Source organism: Anabrus simplex, chromosome 11, assembly GCF_040414725.1.
Source record: "Anabrus simplex isolate iqAnaSimp1 chromosome 11, ASM4041472v1, whole genome shotgun sequence".
Classification (NCBI taxonomy): Eukaryota; Metazoa; Arthropoda; class Insecta; order Orthoptera; family Tettigoniidae; genus Anabrus; species Anabrus simplex.
Genome location: NC_090275.1, coordinates 121,389,928 through 121,412,884, shown reverse-complemented (window position 1 = coordinate 121,412,884; position 22,957 = coordinate 121,389,928). Strand labels below are relative to the sequence as shown.

General features: G+C 38.8%; 1 protein-coding gene across 2 annotated transcripts in view; it reads left to right on the top strand.

The window, feature by feature from the left end:
- The window catches only part of LOC136883075 (uncharacterized), a 361,554-nt gene that overhangs the window by 111,459 nt on the left and 227,138 nt on the right, over positions 1-22,957 (top strand). The gene's annotated exons all lie outside the window — the stretch shown is intronic.

Sequence of the window (22,957 nt, the reverse complement as noted above, 5' to 3'; positions counted from 1 at the left end):
AAAATGTATACACCCTTTTCAAGAAACAACTATACTACAATTAATTCAAAAATTAGTACAAACTATTACATCTTTAGCAGCAAATAAATAGGAGAAATAAATCAATTTTATCTAGTTAGAAAAATACTTGAAATTTCAAGTAAATAAAAATAAATACATAAGTCATGTCTACAATTCTGTTTTAAGAGAAATTTGGTTAAATATAGTGCTTTTTAAATTAGAATAAATAATTAATAAATCCTAAGGTGAGGTTTTTAACAAATAAATATACTATCTCTTAATTTAAATAAATAAATAATTTAGGTAAATAGTACAAAATGTAAGAAAATGTAAATTTTTAAAACGAAATACTAACCCTAGCAACCTAACTAAGAAAGGAGCTCCTTGAATAGACCTAAAATGAACCATATTACATGCAATCTACACTTAAAAATAAATAAATTTTCTAAGAACTATTGTTAATGGAGGGTTCTCCGCACCGAACGCATAGCAGAAGAAGAATAAAAAGGCAAATTCGCGTCGCATCAAATCAATTCACAAAGACAAATCTTGACGGAAAATGTCAGTCACATTAGCATTCCACAAAAATAGAACCGAGCTGCATAGTAAAATTAGACACCACCAATATTAAACCACAAACAGAAAGAAACGAGAAATCATCATTCATATGCCGTACACTTCAAGAAAAAATCGGTCCGGTAATATAAAATGTCAGTAATAACACATACTCAAATACACGCTCGTAAGAGAGCAACAACAATAGAGATCCGTACACAACGGCATCCAGAGGTAGACTCCACACGCGATAAGATAATAATAATAAGAAGAAGAATAATGCAACAGTTACGAAACGACAGGCAAAGATAAGAGCAGATAATCAACAATGGCAGATCATACACGGTTCGAGGTGAGATAAGGATACTCAATAATGCAAGAATGATGACACGAACGTTATTAAAACCCTCCAACAACAATGTCCTTACATTCTATAGAAGCACTACACGTGAAATGAATAATACCGAACTTTACAACCACCAAATAGACCAAAATATAACTATCTACCTTAAATTACTTGTAATAATAATTATTATTATTATTATTTTGGAAAATGAGTGTCAACAGAGATTGCTCGGTGCACAATTCAAAATGTACAGTTACAGAGGAGAAACAAACCGAAATTAAAATATTGAAATAAATAGAACAAGATGTCACAATAAAATTTACCACAAATACCGGCATAATTTACAAGCACGGACAACAATAAATCAAATGAAAGCACCAGCATGAAGGAAACGTCACGAGAAGAACACACAAAATTTAGCATAATAAAATAAATAAGATGAAAAATAAAATGGGAAACGATCAAAACACACCAAGAGTTCATCGGACATCACAATGCACATACGACGGCTCCAAAATACAAGTCTACATGACGAAAATGAACGAACATAAATTACGCCTCGCAAAAATATGAACACCAAACAACGAGGCGCATACAAAATTTAGAAAAAACTTATCAACATATAAATAAAGGTGGTACTTACATAAATGAAGAAAACTACATTACCAAATAATCCATAATGAATTAAACAACCGAACAATCACTATCACTCACAAGGCAAACACTACATTTTAAAACTAATACCACACTATATTCTTCTTATACACTAATGCTATACATATTATTTACAATTCGCAATCCCTGAAAGGGCTACAGAATACCTTTCACTCAATTCCTGAACTATGCATGTTTAATACGCAAACTGGCATCAGAGAGCCAGTTCTCAACGTCATTCTCCAACGAGTTCAAATAGCAGACAGCCGTTCCACCAGCGGCCAGCACACAACACCAGTCTAGCGAGTCACGCGCTATCTGTCTATCAGCGTTCAAACTCACCACAAGTTCCACTGCGCGCGCACAGATGGCGTTAACGTACACATTTCAGGCAGTTGAATACGCACGTTACCAACATGGAAGTATAAAATGTGCCGTGCATATGGTCCAACAACACATACGAAAAGTCCAAATATACTATGCAGATTATCGAAGACGTACACCGTCGGATTTGAAGTTTATTTATTAATTGTAACGCCACACTAACCTCAGACTTATTCTCAAAATGATGTATGAACACTACAGTTTTGTCATCGACTTCAAAACAATCATGATGTATATTCCTGATCCATTTCTCTTTTTCTTTCTCTTATTCCGTAGGAAACTTAAGAATAATTGTATGAGAGGCAGTGCCATAGTTGACTAAAACGGCACATTGTCACATTACTGCGTATAATTACAGATCCTAAGTGTCCACTGACTCATACAAATACATTCGCACACTTATATTCTACAAAGAAACTAATATGTATTGTGAAATTTCATGAAATTACACCGACTACATACGATAACAACAAACCAAAATAAACCCACACTTCCAGCATTTCCGCCTACTCAATTCGCCATCTTTGAACGATCGAGAGTGACATTAAGGTCTGAGGATTGGAGTCGGTCTTGATACACTGTACATGTCAGAAGATTTGTTGTGGGTCTGACAACGCAGCTCACTCCATTCTGGGGAGACACCGATAGATCGTCTGGATATCATAATGAAGTTCATGCTTTCATAGATAGAAGGTGAAGAGAGATTTGGTCTTACAACGTCAGAGCCCAAGCGTAAGGAAGGAAGTACTGTAAGTTCCATAGGTGACTGTCCTAAGCATGTTCATGTGAGTCTTTTGTGACAAGAAACACCGCAGCTCAGACTGTTTTAAAGATGAAATTTATGACAAACGTAAAATTTTGGCCGAGAAGAAAAGGTGTCGTTCTTGTTTAAAGATACGTCATCATGCTAGTAAGTGTAATAACAGTGGCAGAAACCACTTGGTTCGTATGTGTCCTGAAGTGGAGGTAAACAGCAAAACACCGGAAGAGGGCAGAACTAAACAACAGTCCACACGTGTTTCTAAACGCTGCAACGGTTGCAATAATGGGATCAAGAAGGGGTGTTAGGTTGAGACGGGGGTGGTAAAGGTTCAGAGGATGAACTAGAAGAAACAGTAGAAGTAAGAGTACTAGACGTGGAAGTAAGATCAGAATTACAAGTAACAAAAGGATTATAAGACATATTAGTAAAAGGATTTGGATCAGAAAAATTGAAATGGGGATCAAACGAAATGTCAGAAGTGTCCGAAGCATAAGGAGAAAAATTATCAGAAAATTAGCCATGTTGAAAGAGATGACAAAGAAAAAAGCAAAGTCTAGCGAGGAGAAATACTAACATTCACAAGAAAGAAATAAGAGAAATACGGCAGTAACAGGGTGAAGATTTAGAGTGCGACTTTGTACTCTGCTACCATGTGTAACCCGTCATGGGGGTTATATATATATAATAATACCGCCGAGGGAAATCACAAAGTATCGGTGACACCGAGTAGTTTCAATCGGTAGGTACTAATATTACGCAGCGAGTTAAACGCCAAATTGAGAATGGAGGCCGTGGTAAAAAAAGAAAAGATCTCCAATAAGCATTCCAGAGTAACAGCAGATAGCGCAGTGGAAACCATGCTAGATAATATAAAAAATAAAAGAGAATGTGAGGAGTAATAAGGGGCATGACGGGTGAAAACAGATGAGAAACCAAGATAAAATTTGAAAACATATATTAGAATAATAAATCAAAACTAACAATTTACATGAAAGGAGAACTGTACAAATATGAAATTTTCCCAACCACATATACAAAATACAGATTCATTATAGTAAAATAAGATATCCAAGAGAAAGAAAGCAAATGAGAGAGAATAGCACAGGAATGGAAAGGGACGAACAAGGAAAGGATAAATATAGCTGTAAAAAGAGAAACCCAGAACAACGAGAAAAAGAGGATGTTCACAGTTACCAAATTCGAGTATGCCAGCAGGAAATCTACTGAGCAAAATCTAAATGCTATATGCAAGTCACAACCAATTCCGTTATCACTCGATTGACACAAAGTAACGTAGTTCTACAGGAGAATAATCACAATATACTTCAAGTGAACCAGTTTCACAACATTCAGAAACTCAAATGGCGAAGCACTGAACGGGTAGAAGTGTGTGTACAGTAGGAGTCGCACAGTTGCCAATACACCACACGCACATTTAGAAAGAAAGTCGTTACTAGGTTCGTCAATGAAAAGTTTAAATACAAAAAAGACAAGTGAAATTTCGGCCTGGAAATGCCATGCTCCCAATCAGAATTTGCAAGGAAAGTATCTCCCAATGCAACTAAAGGTATTTACAGTAAAGAAATCAGTTTGTCATACCTCATCATGAACCAAATTGCACCAACTGCCCGAAAATGGAGACTTCTGGGCACATGTCCCTAAGGACGGATTTGACGTTGGATGTTGCTCCCTGCACACAGGCCAAAGTCCATCTCAATACATTCAGAGGAAGGCCGGGTATTTATAGTGTGGAATAATGAGGAATATGTCTGGAAGATTCCAGAGGTTAGTGGAGCATGCGTGACAAACCAGGCGATGTCACATGACGTCAGGCGGCGAAAAGGAAGTTAGTTTATCGTAGATCGTAAAGGTGGATAGAGCAGAGTTCGTGCAAGGTATGATGTGTGCAAATTCACATAAGTATGTAAGTTCCAGTTGGAGAGAAAATGCGGTTTATATCATGATGAGGGTAAGTCCATATTGCGCCGTTCCCGCGTCCAGGCATGGACACAAGAGATCCTGACTAGCTCTAACTTTAATAAATCTGGTAACTAAGTTCTACGGGTGTGAGTTCCGCAACAGAAAAACGTCCAGGTCGACCAACGGTAGTCTCTAACTAACGCAGAAAGACGTCTCTTACTCGTATCTAGTTAGGTACCATTCTTATAAATTCTTATGGGAATCGTCGTCGCTTGTTAATACTATGGTCTTACAACTTATCCTTATTCTAAGAACACAGAGAAAGAGTATTCAGGTTTTACTATTCCGTATTTATTCAAATATTAAATAAAATATTCAAGAAATTATCTCAAGTCTTTACTAATAAAGAAACTCTTGTAACGAATAACTCTTTGTCAATCTAATAATTCATGTCCTTCCACAACTTTTAAAGAAATCACCTCTTTCAACTTCCACCTAAATGAATGCTTTTTCGGTTTAAATTGCTTCCTTTCTTAAAAGTCATTCATCTCCGAAATCCTCAATTGTCAGTATAAATTACATGTAACATCTGGGAAGATTCTTGATAAAGCTACCTTTTCCTTCTCTTTCAATTCACCTACCGAGTTGGGTGATGAGTAAATAAATTAAATTGAACACAGCTAATAGTATTTACAATTGCCTTCTTGGCAAGAAAATAAACATTAAGCTTAAGTACCTTAAAAATATAGGATGCATCCACAAAGAAAAATAAAAATCCTATTAACTATTATTTACAGTCTTTCTAGTGGTATTCCTTTGAGAAATAAAGAATCGCACATGGAATATCTGAGCTAATGTTCAATCAAGAAATGGAGTTTCAGTCGTTTAAGTCTATCATTCTTGGAAATCGCATTAGATTCTGGTAATTAACACCTGATACCTACTCTAAAAACTGTCACATTCCTTAAATTTTCACTGACTGATTGTCTGATTGCAGTTTTAAGACTATCAATAAGGCTATTATAATGTTCTTCTTGCATTGTCTTGACAAGTACACACGTATATGTTTACATCTTAAACATTCCTTTCTGCCTACTTATTTGTTTCTTAGTCACTCATATTTCCTTGTGTTACACATCATGAGCTAAGCTACGTCCATTATAAGCCGTATTCGCCCTATAAGTGACATTTTCGTAAGATTTAATTCATGAACTTAAGGTAATATGACCTTATCTTATTGACATTAGACTACGTGCGTACGAAGTAGCAAGAAACGTCACCACACTGGACATACATAGTTATAATAACACATACTACCAACGGAAAATCTATTTAATCGTATGACACTATCTTCAGCTAAAGGAAAAATGATTCTTCTTTGAAATTCTAGGTCACCAGTGATCAGTCTATAGGTTGAAATTTATACAGAAATGTAATTATATTCAGTGAGAGTTTTCAAGATCATCCAAAGTAAATCAGTGAAGGCTCAAATCTATCCAGAATACATACATGCTTCTCTAGGTAACTTAATATGGATAAAAGAAAACACTGCAGTACACGTCTTGAGATCATGTCCTAAACTAGGTAAAAATGCGTAGGCTTTAGAATCATTGCGTGGAATTGGCGAGAAATCAGTGACCTTCTCAATTAAGACAATAGAAGTCACGAGACCTTACTTCGTACAACTATGACTATCTCTCTCGAAGAAACAATAACTACAACCATCATACATCAACAACTCTATATCATATCCATAACGTGTCAATTATTACACATATTTCATATAAAACCACATAATCACTTCATCATGTGAATCATTACCTTTACTTGCACATCAACGTGCCATGACATTACTAAAATGCCTACATTATTTACTACAGTCACAGTGCCAAATTTTAACGTGAACTTGGAGTAGTCTACTGCCATTCCTTCATAACACACATCCTATGCATGATCTCGAACAGATTAACGTTGCTTAAATTTAGTACACGCAGGTATTAATGCTAACTTCACTGTTTACACATCACTGATAATAATAATAATAACTCTAGCGATCTCTCCTCACATATCTCTGGAAAACATTACGATCGGGAAATCACTTGGTGACCACGCCTACAAATGGAATTGACGTTTCATACGGATGAGTACCTACTTCCAATCAATTCCGCTTGATGTTTACCTACGCACAGTGTTCGCTCAAACAAATATTAACAAACAATAAAAGGAATGATATATTCTTACTTACGAAAACGACTTGGATAATGAACTTAGCTTTGCTCAAGATGGTCTCGGCGCTTCCTCCTCCGGTCATCTGAGACTAGGATCTCGTCATCTGGTTCCTCCACAAGTGGTCGGGTACATCGTAGCTTCTCAACATCGATCAATGGTCATCCGGGACAGCCAACATCGTCTCGCCTCGTCAGAATCCAAGCAGCATCGCCTTGCTTCCTTACAGACCCATGGTGAAGACTCGTGCGTATGGAACAGAACAATGATAGAATATTTGACTCATTGCCGACATCTTCCAATTACTATAGCTCTTGCGTTGCTCAAATTGCATAGGTTTTACTGAGGTACAGTTGGTCCAATAAATAGTTCAAAATTCTCTAATACAGATGTTCGGTATTTTCTGATTTAAAAATAAATTTCTTTCCGCCGTCTTTTATTAGCCTAAGTGCATTGAATCACTGGTCCGTAGGTATCTTGCAATGTTAAACAGTATCGGGAAAATTTCGCCAAGGGCTTGCGTCACTGCGTGACGTAGTTCCACTGTAGTATATCTTATCTCTTCTTGTTCACGTATTAAATCTCCCGCGTCGTTTAAATCTTGCTCTCCGCAAATTATCGTGTAGTCGGGAATTAATCTTCGTTTCCAATCCCTTGTTTACTGCTCCGCTGGATAATTCCTTATAAAATGAGTTTTAAGTCTTCTTAACGCCTCAAAGGTAGATTAGATAATAAATGATGAGCATTTCTTTTCTTGAATAATGGTTTCAAATAATGTCCATCTGTCATTTTTTTCTGCGCCTTCTATACGCCGCCATTACCGTAACTGATCGACGAAAAGACTTGTAATTCGGCCCGTACTGACGTTAAATGTATTTTATTTGACATATTGATCGCAGAGACTCCATCTTTGTTGCTCTAGCTCTTATAAAGAACTGTGAAACGGCACATTAACTTCCCCTACGTTGAAAGAAATATATGGTTTGCCATATATTTATTATATTCGTCTTCCTTCTTATAATGGGACCTTTCACTGTTCTTTAGGAGTTCTCTTTTGCCTTATTACTCCTTTCTTCGGAACAATCTGTTTATTCATGATGTAAGTGGCTTCAATCTGTACTTCTTTGACTCGTCATCACCTGAGATGCTTTGCCCCTTCTCTATTCCTTGAAATATAACTTGATGTTTGCACTGTTATGTACTCCTTTACTGTTTCCATCTAAGTCGTGAATTTCGTAGGCATTATTACGGAATGAACGGTTAATCCTAAATGGTCCTTCGAATAAATGCAGGAATTTCGCAAAGATTTTGTTCGTTACATTGGAGATTGCGGGTTTCTTTATTAATACAAGGTCGCCTTTCTTCAACTCAGGTTTGAATTTCTTATGCCGTACTCTCTTTAACCTTCTCTGTGCTTGTCTGTACAGTCTCTCTCGAACCAGTTTGTTAATTTCGTCGATATCTAAGTTAGGTTCAGCAGGTAGGTGAACAATTGTATCCCAAGGTCTTTCAGGTTTAATACTATGATGAACAATTTTAGGTATCTGTCCGCTGGATTCATGTATTGTATTATTCATGCTGTCTTCTATTATTCCCATTACCTCTAACCACTTCCAGTGTTGGTTTGGACAATAGATTCGACAGAATTTCGCTATTTCTTTCATGCATCTTTCAACAGGATTGGATGCTGGATGTCTCACCGAGCAAAGAATGTGTTTAATTCCTAACTCTTCCATGGTTTCTCTGAATTGAAGCGACGTAAATTGTGTCCCTCTGTCTGACAGTAATTTCTCAGGCTTTCCCATGTTAGGTAAAGTGTTTTTGATTAGACGTTGTAATACCTGCTTTGTATTGGCGCGTTGAATTGGTTGTAACGACACATATTTAGAGAACACATCCATCACTACGACTATGTACTTATGTCCCCTTCTGGCAGTTGGGAGTCTGCCAAAGATATCTATAGCATATAGTTCTCGAGCTTTATGAGGCAGTATAGCTCTGGGCTCGTGTTTTACTGTACCACTGCCATGTTTGACCTTTTGGCATATGTCACATGTTCTTACTGTATTCCTCACAGTTCTTCGAATACCTTTCCAAGTAAATTTCTCGAGTATGACTTGTGTTACCTTTTCCACGCCACCGTGACCTGTAATTCTGTGTATGTGCCAGATTACTTCCTTGTATAACATCGAAGGTAGTACTATACGTATCCTCTTATGACCTTTACCTGATCTAGCCATTAATATTCCTTGCTCTAAGCTGTAGATTTTCGCAATTTTCGACCTTGTTTCACTTTCACAGTTTCCATCTTCCAATTTATCTGTAATTTGTTTCAACCTTTCGTCTTGACGCTGCAAGTGTACTAGGTTCTGTAGTTTTTCTAATGTTTCTTCATCTTCCGGGACCAATTCAATTTTATGAATTACTTCCTCTTTCTCCACCGGGTTACAACTTAAGGCGTCGGCAAGGATGTTTTCTTTTCCCTTACAATACTCGATTTTTATCTGGAACTGCTGCGTGAACAACATCCACCTTGTTATCCGCTCATTAGTCATTGCAGCTTTCAATCCAAACGTTAATGCCTTATGGTCTGATCTGACCGTTATTGGGTATCCGTAAATAGTTTTTCTCCATTGCTGTAAGGCGTAAATGATTGCTAATAGCTCCTGTTCTGTCGTAGTATAGTTAACCTCGTGGCTCCTTAATTTTCGGCTAGTGAATGCTAGATATATCCTTTTGGGAGGTGTTCCTTCTTCTTCTTGGTACAAACAAGCTCCGATGCCAACATTAGATGCGTCTGACTGTATTATAAACTCTTTTTCATAGTTAGGATAGCCTAATTTGATGCTTTTTGTTAATAAGGTCTTTAATTCTTGGAATGCTCTTTCTGCCTTTTCATCCCATTTCCACCTGTTGTTGATCTTTAACAAATCCTGTAAAGGTGCAGCGGTCTGGGTATATCCTTGACAATGGTTAGAGAAAAACTGCGCCATACCAAGAAATTGTCTGACGTGCTTTATACGTTTCGGTCGGGGAAAATCGCATATGGCTTGGATCTTAACTGGGTTAGGCCGTACTCCTGTACCGTCTATCATGTGACCGACGAATAGGACCTCTTCTTGACAGAATTTTGATTTTGAAAGGTTGATCTTAAATCCAGTGGCTCTTAGGTTTTGAAACAACTTCTCAAGCTTGTCACAATGTTCTGTAAATGTTTTAGTTGCCAGAATTAGATCGTCCACATAGTAAGTTAAAAACTCCTTTACTTCCGGCGTTAAATTTCTGTCTAATGCTCTCACCAAAACAGCACAACTATTTCTCAAACCGAATGGGAGACGACAGTAGATATATGTCTGATTATCAAACATAAATCCGGTTAACAATCGGGATTTTTCCTCCAGAACGATGTGATGATATGAGGATGTAAAATCCATGGTTGAAAAATACCTCATGTCACGGAATTTCTGAATAATATCCTTTATTTTTGGAGTTTGATTATACTCTGGGATCAATCGACCGTTCAAAAAACGCGCGTCAAGGCACAAACGGAGTTTCCCGTTGCTTTTCACCACAATTACCAAGGGGTTCAAATACGGGCTTGATGTTTTCATTATAATACCATCGTCTTCCATTTCCTTTATGATCTTCTTCACTTCTGGGAAGTGTTTCTCCGGAATTCCATAGAGTTTGCCTTTGTAGGGTGTCCAATCGTTCACTATTAATTTATATTTAAAATTTGGAATCTGTCCTGGTTTATTCCTAAATAAATCGGAATATTCCTGTAAGATTTCATGAAGTTTTGATTTTTCGGTCGAGGAAATCTTAGCATTCGCCACTGCTTCCGCTATGTTCGGCATGTCTTCTTCCTCCTCTATAGCCATCACCCTTTCTATGCTTGCAACAATATTTTCATCCGCCAGAGATATTTCTCCTTCCTCTAATTGAAAGTTCGGATGCTCTTCCGATGGTATATTTTCTTCTTCCGATACCTCCTTGTTATCTATTATCATAATGTCGTCATTGATCTTAATCCTTTCTTGGTTTTCCCGGGTGTGTTCGTCAGATATAGGAAACCTTATTTCTTGTTTCTCCATATCGATCGTCATTCCAGTTACCGTCATGAAGTCTATTCCTAGTATAATATTATATTTAATCTTGTTCATGACTATGAATGGATGCTCAAAGTGCCTGTTTCCAATATTTATTTCCAAATATGTTTGTATATTGCATTCCACTGTTTTATCTGGAATTATGCCTCTTATTTTAATTTTCGAAACTGGGATGGTTAATAATTTCATTCTTCTACTCATATCTTGGAATAATTCCTTCGAAAGCACACTGATGCTAGCCCCAGAATCAACTAAGCAACGTACTTTCAGCTCTCCAACTCTTGCTACGATAATAGGCAATTCATATTTTCTTTTCATGTGATGTACTGTCAAATCCTTTATCAGTTCTTCCGAATCGATTTCCCATGAATCAACCTGCGTTATGAAATAACTGTGAATTTTGGAATCCAATGCGTTCTTTATATTCTCAACCTCACCTTCTAATTCAAAATCGGCGTTTTTTTTTTGCTTGTTATCTTTTCATTTTCTCTTCTACATTCGAATTCTCTCGCGTTTGGATCGAGGATCTGTTCTTCCTGTTTCCTCTTTTTGTATCTCTGCAACTCAAGACTCTCCGCTCCCTCTACATCAGCGTTGACGTCCTGTTCTCTAATTGCTTTTTCCCACTTGATCTTTTCGTTTCGGTCCTCATTTACATCGCGTGTAGGTCTCCGATTATAAGTTTCCCTTCCTTGGTCATCTCTCATATTTCTTCTTCCGTAACCATATCTTCCTCTAAAATTATTTCTTCCTCTATTTTCTCTATACGGGTTCCTGTATCGCATGTTGGGTCTATATGCTCTATTTCCCCGATATGCTTCTTGGTTGTAGGACCCTTTCCTGCAATAGCATTTTTCTTCATCTCTCCTTCCATTCTCCTGTTTTCCCCATTGTCTCTTCCTGTTCATTTTTCCTCTTTCTTCAGGGGTATTTCCATCAATGTTTTCCTGTGTGAGCACATTAACCGTTTCTTCACCGTAAGCATTCCTAACCATTCTTTGAGGGTGTGGTGCTGTAGTCATATCGATCTGTCTAAGTGTCGTTTCCATTTGCACTGCCGTAGTTGGGTTAGCAGTAGCCAGCAGCCTTTGTATATCTGAGGGAAATTGTCGTTGTATCGTCTTGATCGCTTCAAGCTCACTGGGTGGCGAATCAAGGTCTTGAAAACGGTGAAACTGGTAGGCGAAGTAATCACTAAACCCTGTTTGACCGTTCGTAGCATACTTGCGAGAGTACAACTCTAAGCGTAAATTCTGCTGCATTTCCGGACTCCAAAATTTCTGTAAGAACGCCGTTTTAAAGTCACTATACTCATGGAAAGTATATTTAAATGCTTGGAACCATAAGCTTGGATTAGCATCTAAATGCTTTTCCACTATTTTCAATTTCTTCTCCTCAGCGATGCCATGTTCCTTGAAGTAATCCTCCATTTCCCTAAGGAAACGTTTGGGCGAAATACTGGTGGAATTATTAAAGTGCTTCGGTCTATCATCGAAGGTTTTTATGACATTAATAATCGTAGGATAACCACTGTTTCCGTTATCCGCATTTGTCTCCCCCATACTGTGGTTAGAACGTGTGGCTGGTATGGGTGTCACTTCTCTTTCATTTATTTGAAACTCAACTCCTCTGTTCCGCTCGCTACTAGACATCATCACAGTCTTTCCAGTTCCTTCCTCCCGAATTTCTTGTAACTGAGCTTGCATTTGTCTAAGCCCTTCTTCAGATTTCGTTATTCTTTGGTTTAATTCATCCTTGTGTTGTTCTATTTCGTCTCTTATCTCCGTTATTCTGCTTCCAATTTGGTTTGCAGCTTGGTCGTATTTCTTTTCCAGACTTGTACTCGTGGTTAGCACGTCCTCACCTAGTTTTCCTATACTTTCCTCACATAATCTCCACTTTTCTTGGGAATCTAGGCTTAACCTTTCCATATTATCTGATAAATCTTTTATGACATTCTCCTTTAAAGATTGGAGATAGTTATTGTTTCCTGCCATTTCTCTCCTAATTTCGTTTATTTCTTCTCGTATCTCTCGGTTCTTCTCTTCCATACTTCCACTAATTTCAGCTTTCCATTCATCTATATTGTTCTTCATCTCCTCCATCTTCTCCTGATATTTATTCATTTCTTCCTTTTGTTCTTGATGACCTCTCCTTATTTCCTCCATCATTTCTTTATGTTTTTCTTCCATAAATCTTTGGTATCGTTCCTCTTGTTCTTGCTTCTCTTTCTTCCTCTCTTCTTCCTGCTTCTTATTCATTTCTTCCATCATCTTCTTCAACGTCTCTTCCTGCTTTCTCATCTCTTCCTGCCTCTCTTTCTTAGCTTCCTCGTCGCGTCTTCTAGCTTCTTCCTCCCGTTTTTCATCACGCATTCTAGCTTCTTCATCGCGCTTTCTATTCTCTTCCAACCTCTCCTTTCTAGCTTCTTCATCGCGCTTTCTAGCTTCTTCATCGCGCTTTCTGTTCTCTTCTAATCTCTCCTTTTTAGCTTCTTCCATCATTTCCTTTATAGCCTGTAACAATCCTCGATGCTCTTCTTTCTGTCTTCTTTCTTTCTCTTCCTGTTCCTTTTGATATTTCTCTTGTTTCTCTTCTTGGTCTTTCCGATACTGTTCTTGTTCTTCTCGTTGTTCCCTTTGATACTCCTCAAATTGAGCTTTCAAATGGCTTAACGTCGTCATATCGATATTCAATTAGTATTCTAACTTCTAAAAATCCTAATAAACTCTATGGTTTCCCTAAATTCTCCACAACTTAAGTTCTCCAACAATGTCTCTCCCACTACTCCAATCAACAATATATATTCAGCAAATACACAGGCAGGCTTCACTACTTGGATCTGATTCAGCTCACGATGTTGACCCAATCACACTAGGAAATATGAGGTACTATGTACTTATGACTCCAATTCTTAACTGAAAATAACTCAAATAACCTCTTACAATCTATCTCTTATATCTAAGTTACATCTAAATACATTGACATATTAGCAGTAATCTCTCCTTCTTTCCTAGTTCTGACTGCTACCAACTATTTTCTGTCATCCTCTTCAGAGCAGTCATCCATTTCTTCTTTCTCCTATTCCATTATCTATACTGGGCATCTACTCGTTCTCACAGTCTAATATCTTGCTGTGTCCACTTCGATCCCATAAAATAATAATGCATAACAGTCCAGTAAAGAAATTACCGTACGACATATTCATCTCCATGCAATCTTCTTGCTGCTATCATCAATAATTCCTCATCCATTAATTTCTAAAATATCTCCTTCATCTTACCCACTTCTTTGAGTAAATTCTCCCATTTTACTCTAATATTGCACCAAAGATCCGCCATTCGACTATCATCTCTGTCATCTTCTTACCAGGTTTCTCAATGTTTTCCTCATTCTTATTGCTACATATGGGAATCGACCTCTTCACAGTTCTGTGTCGTATTCTTTCTCTTGAATTCCCACGACGACTTTCTCTTGAATTTCCACATACATGAGTATCTCAAAAAAAGAATTCTATTTGGTTTGCAACCAACAGTTCCTGTGGCGTTTTCCTCCATTCGCATCACGTTGAGGCGCCATTTTCTACTTGGCGACCAACGGTTCTCGACCACGGTGTCTTTCTCAAATTGCCCCACGTTGGGCGCCATTTTCTACTTGCGCCGTTCCCGCGTCCAGGCATGGACACAAGAGATCCTGACTAGCTCTAACTTTAATAAATCTGGTAACTAAGTTCTACGGGTGTGAGTTCCGCAACAGAAAAACGTCCAGGTCGACCAACGGTAGTCTCTAACTAACGCAGAAAGACGTCTCTTACTCGTATCTAGTTAGGTACCATTCTTATAAATTCTTATGGGAATCGTCGTCGCTTGTTAATACTATGGTCTTACAACTTATCCTTATTCTAAGAACACAGAGAAAGAGTATTCAGGTTTTACTATTCCGTATTTATTCAAATATTAAATAAAATATTCAAGAAATTATCTCAAGTCTTTACTAATAAAGAAACTCTTGTAACGAATAACTCTTTGTCAATCTAATAATTCATGTCCTTCCACAACTTTTAAAGAAATCACCTCTTTCAACTTCCACCTAAATGAATGCTTTTTCGGTTTAAATTGCTTCCTTTCTTAAAAGTCATTCATCTCCGAAATCCTCAATTGTCAGTATAAATTACATGTAACATCTGGGAAGATTCTTGATAAAGCTACCTTTTCCTTCTCTTTCAATTCACCTACCGAGTTGGGTGATGAGTAAATAAATTAAATTGAACACAGCTAATAGTATTTACAATTGCCTTCTTGGCAAGAAAATAAACATTAAGCTTAAGTACCTTAAAAATATAGGATGCATCCACAAAGAAAAATAAAAATCCTATTAACTATTATTTACAGTCTTTCTAGTGGTATTCCTTTGAGAAATAAAGAATCGCACATGGAATATCTGAGCTAATGTTCAATCAAGAAATGGAGTTTCAGTCGTTTAAGTCTATCATTCTTGGAAATCGCATTAGATTCTGGTAATTAACACCTGATACCTACTCTAAAAACTGTCACATTCCTTAAATTTTCACTGACTGATTGTCTGATTGCAGTTTTAAGACTATCAATAAGGCTATTATAATGTTCTTCTTGCATTGTCTTGACAAGTACACACGTATATGTTTACATCTTAAACATTCCTTTCTGCCTACTTATTTGTTTCTTAGTCACTCATATTTCCTTGTGTTACACATCATGAGCTAAGCTACGTCCATTATAAGCCGTATTCGCCCTATAAGTGACATTTTCGTAAGATTTAATTCATGAACTTAAGGTAATATGACCTTATCTTATTGACATTAGACTACGTGCGTACGAAGTAGCAAGAAACGTCACCACACTGGACATACATAGTTATAATAACACATACTACCAACGGAAAATCTATTTAATCGTATGACACTATCTTCAGCTAAAGGAAAAATGATTCTTCTTTGAAATTCTAGGTCACCAGTGATCAGTCTATAGGTTGAAATTTATACAGAAATGTAATTATATTCAGTGAGAGTTTTCAAGATCATCCAAAGTAAATCAGTGAAGGCTCAAATCTATCCAGAATACATACATGCTTCTCTAGGTAACTTAATATGGATAAAAGAAAACACTGCAGTACACGTCTTGAGATCATGTCCTAAACTAGGTAAAAATGCGTAGGCTTTAGAATCATTGCGTGGAATTGGCGAGAAATCAGTGACCTTCTCAATTAAGACAATAGAAGTCACGAGACCTTACTTCGTACAACTATGACTATCTCTCTCGAAGAAACAATAACTACAACCATCATACATCAACAACTCTATATCATATCCATAACGCGTCAATTATTACACATATTTCATATAAAACCACATAATCACTTCATCATGTGAATCATTACCTTTACTTGCACATCAACGTGCCATGACATTACTAAAATGCCTACATTATTTACTACAGTCACAGTGCCAAATTTTAACGTGAACTTGGAGTAGTCTACTGCCATTCCTTCATAACACACATCCTATGCATGATCTCGAACAGATTAACGTTGCTTAAATTTAGTACACGCAGGTATTAATGCTAACTTCACTGTTTACACATCACTGATAATAATAATAATAACTCTAGCGATCTCTCCTCACATATCTCTGGAAAACATTACGATCGGGAAATCACTTGGTGACCACGCCTACAAATGGAATTGACGTTTCATACGGATGAGTACCTACTTCCAATCAATTCCGCTTGATGTTTACCTACGCACAGTGTTCGCTCAAACAAATATTAACAAACAATAAAAGGAATGATATATTCTTACTTACGAAAACGACTTGGATAATGAACTTAGCTTTGCTCAAGATGGTCTCGGCGCTTCCTCCTCCGGTCATCTGAGACTAGGATCTCGTCATCTGGTTCCTCCACAAGTGGTCGGGTACATCGTAGCTTCTCAACATCGATCAATGGTCATCCGGGACAGCCAACATCGTCTCGCCTCGTCAGAATCCAAGCAGCATCGCCTTGCTTCCTTACAGACCCATGGTGAAGACTCGTGCGTATGGAACAGAACAATGATAGAATATTTGACTCATTGCCGACATCTTCCAATTACTATAGCTCTTGCGTTGCTCAAATTGCATAGGTTTTACTGGGGTACAGTTGGTCCAATAAATAGTTCAAAATTCTCTAATACAGATGTTCGGTATTTTCTGATTTAAAAATAAATTTCTTTCCGCCGTCTTTTATTAGCCTAAGTGCATTGAATCACTGGTCCGTAGGTATCTTGCAATGTTAAACAGTATCGGGAAAATTTCGCCAAGGGCTTGCGTCACTGCGTGACGTAGTTCCACTGTAGTATATCTTATCTTTTCTTGTTCACGTATTAAATCTCCCGCGTCGTTTAAATCTTGCTCTCCGCAAATTATCGTGTAGTCGGGAATTAATCTTCGTTTCCAATCCCTTGTTTACTGCTCCGCTGGATAATTCCTTATAAAATGAGTTTTAAGTCTTCTTAACGCCTCAAAGGTAGATTAGATAATAAATGATGAGCATTTCTTTTCTTGAATAATGGTTTCAAATAATGTCCATCTGTCATTTTTTTCTGCGCCTTCTATACGCCGCCATTACCGTAACTGATCGACGAAAAGACTTGTAATTCGGCCCGTACTGACGTTAAATGTATTTTATTTGACATATTGATCGCAGAGACTCCATCTTTGTTGCTCTAGCTCTTATAAAGAACTGTGAAACGGCACAATATTAATAGTAGAAAAGGGTTATGTGCGTGGCGAAGTTCATAACTGTAGTTGCCGGTGAAGTGAGGAGTCCGTTACAGTGTACGTGACTATTTGTTTCTGGATCTCAAAAATCTTGCTTTAGAGACTTTGGCAGCAAAAATGTCTTAAGAACTTTTGGGATCGAAAATGATATTGCATTCCGTATTTCGTGGTCGAGTCACAGTCGAGTCACTTCTAGGTTGGAGTTTAATGGGGAAGGTGCGTGTGCGGTCAGTCTAACGAGCTAGAATAACATGGAGTAGGAAGCGCTGCCTGGCTGAAGCTAACTGAACGAACGTCCACCATGTTTTCGGTGGACACATAAGCAAGGGGGCGTGGCTGTCGAATGACAAAAAATATTGAAAATGCGCATTATAGAATCACGGGTGAAAAATTAAAGACAGTTAGCCGAAAGGTCAGAGAGTGCGAAAAGCGCCACTTCGTCCATGTTACGGTGCGAGGCCAGCATCACGATCAGATGATTTTAGGGTGGTTCGAAAAGGATATAAAGAGAATCGTCATACAGTGACATACTAACAGGTCACGAGCGTTATCCTGCTTGGCTGTTGTGGTCAAGAGTAAATTACAACAAAAACCGTGGACATAAGTGAATATGTATGAAGGAAGTCCTTAAAACAAAGGAGCCTACGATGGGTTATAACCTCATTCTGATGATATTTTTAAAACTTATTGCATCCTCGTGAGCACCACTACAACTTACTACGTGTTTAACGTCTTACGAGCACGTGAGAGGTTTTCGGCGAAGGAAGGATGGGAAGGTAGTCGCCGTGGCCGTGACCTTAATTAACCGCACGGCCAACTCGCCCGGTAAAAAGAATGATTATATTGTACGGGACATAATTATACTTTGTGTTTTTTTTTCTTTTACCCTATCATACTGGGATCACCAGTTGAAAGGTAACCTTGAAAATTGTCTATTATGAAATGTATCCTAGTTTTCAATATTAATACGACTGACGTCTACAATAAACGCCTTTTTTTATTTTTTGCAATTGGCTTTACGTCGTACAGACACAGATAGGTCTTATGGCGACAATGGGACGGGAAAAGGCTAGGAGTGGGAAGAAAGCGGTGGTCTTAATTAAGGTACAGCCCCAGCATTTGCCTGGTGTGAAAATAGGAAACCACGGAAAACCATCTTCACAGCTTCCGATAGTGGGGTTGGAACCCACTATCTTCCAAATGCAAGCTCAGAGCTGCGCACCCCTAACCGCACGGCCAACTTGCTCGGTGTACGACAAACACTTCTTAATTTTCACAAGCACCAGTAAAATACTGTATTTACCATGTTTTGTGTACGTTTGATTGAAATAGGCCTACATCAAACCAATGCCCAAGCACAAGACAAGTCTTCAGAAACAGTATGGAGGAAAAAATAAAAGAATGAACCTGAATATCAAGCTTCAATGAATCATGGACCAACATCAGATGGCAACAAAAATGAACTCTCAAGGGCAAAGACAAATAGGTACCAAGAAATCATCACGTATGATAAGACTGAAGAAAAGTGACCATTATCAATCACTTTACTCCGATTGGTGCAGCCGTACGCTGAGCATACAGCTGGCTGATATTCTTCAAGGAGAGAATCTAACTTTTCACTTCTTAAAGCCCACAATGTTCAATCGTCACGCACAATCTCCATGTCACCTCATCATATTATGTTCTCGTGCCAACTAACTTTGTTTTGACAATTCGAAACATGGCTGTTGTTAACTAACTTGCCTCCGGAAGGAGCGCTGATGTCGGGCATGTTAATTTAGCACCAGATTGGCCGTTATAGTGACCTTCGTGTTCGCTCAAAAGGCAAATGTGTAACTGTTGTGGCGATTAAACACAATAGGAATTTCAGAAACTTGTACGCAAAAGTCAAGGGAGGAAAAGGCTCTGGCTACTGTCAATAATGATGAGGTTCATCTGTCATGGATTGATGGCCACCCTCCTCTACCTAACAATAGCATTAAGTCTGCAACAAGGAGGCTATAGGTACAATGTTTGCTTCAAGATTATGTCCTTCGAGAATGGCAAGCAGCGAAAATAGGGGGCGCATGACCTGAAAATAACAATAGGCCTAATGTACGTTACCTACCACATCGTGCTGTTGTGAAGGCGAGAGGCAAAACTATCGTATTCTTTGACGTATGAGCTAAAGAAGATTGCCTCGATAATGGGCCCAATTTAACAGAGCTTATTCCCCCTGTGAACATACAATGTAGAAAGAGACGTTGGAGAGTTGTCGCCGACATAAGGAAGGCATTTCCGCAAATTGCTGTACTTCCCCGCAAGAGACACTATTTAAAGAAAGAAATCGCAACGTTCCGTCACCCCCGGGTTGTGTTGGACTCACAGCCGACTATAGATGGCTCTGGTTTGACGTGAAAAGCAGCCCATTCTTGTTGGCACCCGTAATCTTCAAGAATTACTACATGGATCCGCCTGTCCCAGAGTGACTGCGCAGCTTCGGACAAGTTTCATGTGCCACTAGTATAGATGAAATGAAATGAAATGAAATAAAATGGCGTATGGCTTTTAGTGCCGGGAGTGTCCGTGCCCAAGTTTGGCTCGCCAGATGCAGGTCTTTTGATTTGACGCCCGTAGGCGACCTTCGCGTCGTGATTAGGATGAAATTATGATGAAGACGACACATACACCCAGCCTCCATGTCAGCGAAATTAACCAATTATGGTTAAAATTCCCGACCCTGCCGGGAATCGAAGCCGGGACCCCTGTGACCAAAGGCTAGCACGCTAACCGGACTCTAGTATAGATACTAAGCAGGAACTACAAGTTTTTACTGAAGATTCCTCCAATCTGATGGCTGTGAGAGGTTTCGACCTCACATCATGGGAGATTATTCATCAGATTAGAACTTGAGTCCAATGTGTTAGGATGGCTGTGGAATTCTCAAAGAGATGTTCTAAGCATGATTATCGAGTGTTTACAGCAAACTGACTTCATCATCATCTGCAGTTTCCAGCTGTTTGCCGGGTCTGCTTCAAATTGACTTATCATGTGTTAATAAAGGACAATATTCTTTCAATTGCGCTTCGGATTTTTTATTCTATTGGTTTTGGTAGCCCTGTGCGGTTTTGTCTTAAAATAATTCTACAAGGGATTGGAGTTTAAAAATTGAATGCGATTCAGAAATCGACCGGTGAATGAAGACTGAGGTTTTGAGATGGTATGGAGAATTGCAAGCTCACCGAAATGTCAAGGTTTCCCGGTGGATAGATTCATTGACGCTGGCTTATGCTGCAGTCATTTTCTTGAGAGTACAAACTGGCAGTACAACTGATGGCTGCAACATCTAGAGTTGCGCCTCTGAAAAAGGTAACCATTCCAACGTCTAGAGCTCTTAGCTGCTACGGTGGGAGCTCGTTCATTTGCTACCACCATTTTGGAATGGGTACGAGGAGAAGAAAACAGGAGAGTGTTTGTCTGGAATAGAGCAGCTGGAATCAGAAAATTAAGCTGCACTGAGGGTTGGCGACATGTACCTGAAGAGTTTCTTCAAAAAGTTTCAGTGCCAACCAGATGTAGAAATAAAAATGGTGGGAAGGTCCTGCATGGGCCAGTGGACGAGTCCTACAGACGGATTACAGTCCTACAGAGGTCTACTACGAGTGAGTGGTGACAGAATGCCTGCAGAATGGAGAGGTCGTCAAGGTTTGGACTAAGTGGCACTTCAGATATTTTTCTCGGTATTCGAAGGTAGGCTGGCTAGTAACCTGGATATTGATATTTGTAAGAAACTGACGACTTTAAGGAAGGAAACGTCAATCGAGAGAACGTACAGGTTAAGAAACAGAAGATAGGGAGAAGCATATTATGTAATTCATTCAATAAGAACCATTTGGTGATGAACTCCGTAGAACCCATTTACCGATGAATATGGACTGCTAAGGATGAAAACAAAAAGGTTGCGCAGAGATGATCATTTCAATTTTCAACATCCAGTGTTGCTCCCAGCAAAACATTCAACCGTCAGAGTTTTAACTTGTAATGTCCATGTGAAAAATTGACATGCAGGTGTGCAGATTCTTTTAAAACTCTTGAGAAAGTAGTATTGGATCTTAGGAGGAAGGAAAACCATTAGATCAGTAACCTCAGCCGGTATTTCCTGTAAAAGGCAACAAGGAAAAACGCTGGCATCTCTTCCCACTGCATTGCCTGTTAATAGTCAGTGATGCTATCGTCTACAAGGTCTCGGGTGTTGATTTTGTGGGGCCTCTGTTTCTTAAGAATGGGCAAAAGGGTCTATTTACCTGTTCACATGTGCTACGTACCGTGCTGTGCATGTAGAGTTGGTACCATCGCTGTCGACAGATGCTTTCCTATAGGCATTCAGGCGATTCATTTCAAGGCAAGGAAGGCCACGGACCTTGGGTTCAGATAATATGGTAGCCTACTACTTGTGGGGCCGGAAAATGCTTACAAAGATGGACTGACTGGCTTCATTAACCACAATGCCTTGTTCACGTTGATCCTTCGATGTTATATAAGGAAACTGAATCGCGGCGGAGTTGCAGCCCACGGCATGGCACTTAATACTGACTGACTGACGGATGCCTCAAGTGAGCCTCGTGCCGTCTAGATCCACACAGAAGATGATAGAATTCATAAGCACATTAAATTTGAAAGGACATGGGAAACAGCCATTTGCCAATTCCTCGGCCAATCACGAAACATGAGTGGGGCTACATCACACACGTCGTATGGACTTCTATAGTTGCTCCGTATACACCGATCAGCCATCAAATTTTGGCCACATTGCCGCAGCCACTCGGAATTCAACGAGGTGGTGGAAATTATCTTTCACATCTGGTAGCACAAGTGCGATTCACTGGTGAACGTTCCTCCAGGTTGAGCCACAAATGTTCAGTCCTGTCAGAGTGTCCTTGTCACCATCAGCGAACACTGCTGACATGGTTCCCAATACGGGATAGCTGGTGTGTCCCAGACTGTACAACCATATGCCATAGCTTCGGATGCGGTGTGCTGACCACTCTTGGTAACTGTGACCCGGCAGTCACACATGGACACATGACTGGATGTGCACACAAGCCACGCCACTTCAGAGATGCTGGTATCACGGCGCCTTTTATCAAACGTGGAGGGATTGTTGCAGCAGAAAGGACGTGTGTTAACCGACAATCATCAGAGTTTCAAAATTACATAAAATGACTTTT